Source organism: Lycium barbarum, chromosome 9, assembly GCF_019175385.1.
Source record: "Lycium barbarum isolate Lr01 chromosome 9, ASM1917538v2, whole genome shotgun sequence".
In the NCBI taxonomy this organism is placed as follows: domain Eukaryota; kingdom Viridiplantae; phylum Streptophyta; class Magnoliopsida; order Solanales; family Solanaceae; genus Lycium; species Lycium barbarum.
In genome coordinates, this window is record NC_083345.1 from 110,319,317 (window position 1) to 110,324,185 (window position 4,869).

General features: G+C 33.6%; 1 pseudogene; it reads left to right on the forward strand.

The window, feature by feature from the left end:
- Positions 1–579: 579 nt before the first annotated feature.
- Positions 580–3,569, forward strand: LOC132612155 (putative F-box/LRR-repeat protein 23; annotated as a pseudogene).
- Positions 3,570–4,869: the final 1,300 nt, after the last annotated feature.

A 4,869-nucleotide genomic window follows, 5' to 3' on the forward strand; every position in this document is an offset into this window, starting at 1 on the left:
AAAATTGAGAGGTGTATTGACTAAAATATCAGGGTTTTGAAATTATAACCAGCACTAAATTTGTTCATTAAATAAGAATGTGTCAAGGGTAAATTTGAAAAAAGAATGAATTCCTTTTTTATAGACTAAAACCTCAATTATTGTGGACCAACTTTTAGAGGCTAATCCTCAATTATTTTGGACCGGAGGGAGTATCTTAGTTATAATCTCTCTTCGTTAAATGTTTTATCTTAGTTATAATCTCTCTCGTTAAATGTTTACTCTATTATGTGTCATCTCCATTAATGGCAAAGGAAAAAATTAATTAATTGTGCCTTGAATTTCTAAAAGGACAAATAATTTGAAACAACTATTTTATTGACCATGACAAATAATTTGAGACAGAGGTAGTAATTATGTGCATTGGTAGTTTTATAATGCTCATTATACTTCCACTCTTCCAAAAATAGATTTTCATTTTTACTTGTCAATTTTCGCATATCAAGATAAGATAACTTTTTTCTTCCTGTTTTACCCATAGTATTAAATACTCACTTCAAATTATTTTTGCAAATCCAATAAAAATATACACCAATTAATATGGGTAAATTGGTAAATTATGCGCTTCATTTATTATTATTTTTAAATAGCGTGAAAAGTTCAAAGTAAACAAGCAAAAGTGAACGGAGTAAGTATTTTCTAGAGGAACTAAAACGTCTCTATCTTTTTTGTTATGGAAACAGGAGAAGGAATTAAGAGTTGATGAACCCAAGGAACATAGATTACTATTAATATAGCTTCATCTCATATCCTTCTTCACTTTCAACAAAAGTTCTACTCCAATGAATAGGAACGGAAAAGGTAGAAACAAGAATCAAGCGAGAGAAAAGGACCAAAATCATACATTATGTTTGGGTTTGGATCAAAATCATACATATTCTTTCACATGGAGCACTAATAGTACATTATGTTTGCATAAGTGGTGCACTTTTAGTCAAACTCCCAAATAAATTTAACGGAAAAGAACAAAAATGCTCCTGAACTTTTAGAAAAGGTATAAAAATACTCTTTATTTATCTATTTTGCTAAAACTACCCCTCAATTCAACTTTTTGGCTCATTTATTCCCCTTGACTAACGGACAACACTAATTTTTTTTTTTTAAAAAAATTAAATTGCACATGACATTTTATTACTGAAAAATTGATTTATTCTTTTAAAAAGAAATCTGAAACCTTGGAATTTTTTTAAATTTGGAAAACTTTTTTTTAACGAGTAAAACCTTGACTAACGGACAACACTAATTTTTTTTCTTTTCAAAATGTGAAAAATTGAATTTTTATAAAAATCTGAAAAAATTAAATTTTTTATGGAAAAACTGTGTTTAAAAAAAAAACAGAAAACTATCTTTTTTTAAATGTAGAAGAAAATTATGGAGTATTAGTTTTGCACATTTTACTTAAAAAAACAATCAGTTTTTCAGATTTAAAAATTGAATTTTCTAAAAAAACAATGGGGTTTCCACCCGTTAAAAAAAAGTTTTCCAAACTTAAAAAAATTCCACATGTTTTAATGAAAATCCAATTCTGTTATATATATATATATATATATATATATATAAGGCTTACTACATTTGTTTTTTAAAGAAACGGATGTTGAAAAATTATTTTTCCTTATTCTACAAATAACGATTTTTCAGATTTCTTTTTAAAAGAATAAATTAATTTTTCAGTAATAAAATGTCATGTGCAATTTATTTTTTTTTTAAAAAAAAAAATTAGTGTTGTCCGTTAGTCAAGGGGAATAAATGAGCCAAAAAGTTGAATTGAGGGGTAGTTTTAGCAAAATAGATAAATAAAAGGTATTTTTATACCTTTTCTAAAAGTTCAGGGGCATTTTTGTTCTTTTTAGTTAAATTTATTTGAGAGTTTGACTAAAAGTGCACCACTTATGCAAACATAATGTACTATTAGTACTCCATGTGAAAGAATATGTATGATTTTGATCCAAACCCAAACATAATGTATGATTTTGGTCCTTTTCTCATCAAGCGACGGCAAATTCGCCACCGTGGTTGGAACTACCAGTAGAATTATGGGCCTACATATTACATAAGCTGGGTGCTATAGAGATACTGCTGAGGGCACAGAACGTGTGCACTACGTGGAGGCGAGTGTGCAAGGACCCTTCCATGTGGCGTGTCATTGACTGTCGCGTGTCCACTTCCATGTGGCATGTCATTCACTCCAAACGGAGTGAGTACATCCACTTCGACAAGTGGCACTTCTTGGTAGAGATGTGCCGCCACGCGGCTGATTGCAGCCAAGGTGAACTTGTCGATATCAGATTGGAGTTCTACGCCACGGACGAGTTGCTTGCTTATGTAGCGGAGAGGTGATTTCTGGCTTCCTTAATTTGGGCTTGCACTGTCACTGTGTGAGTGTATAGGGAGAATAGCTGGAACAACTTTCTATATATACGGAGTGGAATTTTCTAACTAATACGATCGACTAGCTAGTATCTCCTACCACAGTTATCCAATTTAATTGTAACTATAGAGATAATTCTTCTATCTTGGCAAAAACCTGTATTTAAATCAAAGAATCAGTGTGTGTGTTTTCCTCTTCTTGTTAGTCCTCTAACAAAAATAAAATAGTGAAACACCCAAATAGACTTCTTTTTCACTGTTAGTGTATGCAGAGGCAGCATATTTTCTTGCCTTTTTTTTTTTTTTTTCAATTGATGAAGTAAGGTTGCAAATTGTTAAATCCTTTAGTATACTAGCCTAATCATCTGTATTGGAATATGTGTCTTTGTAATCTTGCTTCAGTCTGCCATTAATTCATATCTACTTTTGTTCACCAGATCACCCAGACTCAAAAGCAGTGGACCTTGAAATTGGAATGTAAAGTCTTTGTTGAAGTAGTTCAAAAGCTGCCGTTGCTGGAAGAGCTATTTGTGAGCTACAATCATATGACGAAAGAAAACATTGAAGCTCTTGGACGCTATTGCCCAAGGTTGAAGTTGATTGCAATGAATTGCTCATTTTATATGGGAGGTTATTACTCTGATGGAAGAACTGATGAGGCTTTAGCTATTGCTAAAAATCTGCCTGCTTTGCACCACCTTCAACTCGGTGGGAACAGTTTGAGAAATGAAGGCCTCCGAGCTATTCTTGATGGTTGTCCTCATCTTGTATCACTTGACCTGCGGCTATGCTATAACATTAGCATCGACAAAGACTTGAGTAGTAGAATTTCTCAACATATTAAAGATGTGAAGTACCCTAATGATTAGATTGGTTTTTGAAAAGATCTAGTGGTTCTGTTTCTAGTATTAGCCTAATTTTTGAAGTTGCAGCTCTTTTTGGTAATTGGATTATGAATAGTTCTTCTGATATATTCACTGATTAAATTTAAAGAGTGATGCACAACCAAAGTTACTGGAACTCTTATTGGAAGAATCAACGTAAAAATGTAAGTCTTCCTATTTCAGAGGTCCATCACTCAATATGACAATATTAATATTGTAAGAGAAGTTGTTCTGACGGACCTTCAACTTTGAAGATCAAAATCCAGCGAAATTGAACTACTCTTACTTCAAATACATTAATTTTTTCGAAGATCTTAAAGCATCGTGCTCTCTTAATAAAGATAATGTCCAGAGGCCGTAAACGTTTATATAACGGTTGTGTCTGACTTGCTTGTGCCTTTGGCACATCTCAACTATTCTATTGGGGAGCTTCTACTTCCTGCTAACACAGGTCCTGGTAGCTATGTCCACCATTTTGTCAAGATATTTGTTTCTTAATGGATTAAGTCGTAGTTGTCATTAAAGTCATCATAGACCCGATGGCCAAGGCTGGTAGCAGGGAACCTGCGGAACTCATCATCAGATGACTCAGTAATTGCATCTGGTTGTCTGCATCATGATACAAATAATCCCAAATTTGAGCATTGAATTCATAACCATAAGTGGAATCATGAGGGAGGTCTACAATCTATTGTTTACCTTGAATGTTCATATTAGTTAAAAAGAGCTTAACAAAGCGTGTATTCCAGGTCTTCTAAGATAATACTTGTCAGTTCACATAATTCAATAGTGTGCCATTAAACTTGTATCTTATATAAGAGAAATACAAATTTCTCCTCTTTTCTTTGAATATTGATGTTCCTCCTGAGATAAGCTTAACTGAGCATGTCTTTTCTGGAACAGTATTCATGATATTGTATTGCGGTATAATATCTTTATATTATTTGATATTATTTGGTAGCATATTTGTAGGGAGATAATTACCATATATTAGTTAGTTTCCTTGTTTCACTAATTACCATGTATTAGTTAGTTTCCTTGTTTCACTAGGATCTTAGTTTCCTTGTTTCACTAAGATCTTAGTTTCCTTGTTTCACTAGGGTTCAAGATTGTATCCTATATATATTCTCTCTTGGTGAATGAATGGAACAAGTCAAGATTGTATAGTTTCTACATGGTATCAGGCCACACATTTTTTTTCTTCTCTTCATCGTAAATTTTCATGGCCGGTGACGCCGTACCTCCTCCACCACCACCCAAAATTTAGTCTAATTCTCCCTATTTTCTCGGTCCTCAAGACCGACCCGGGGACTATATCACGCCTACTCGTTTCAAGGGCGCATCAAATAACGCTGTCGTCGGTCAGCACTTTACTTCCGATCAATGGAAGGCTATTACGGAATTTTTTGGTAATGCTACAATTCCCGAAAATCGCTTGAATGGTGCAAAGCCAAGTGGGTTCCCTATTGAGCAAAATCATAAACTTGGCCTTGCAAATGAAGATTTGTTGTCGGATCCGGAGGTCTACCGTAGATTAGTCGGGCGTTTGATTTATTTGGGGGTCACTCGACCAGACTTG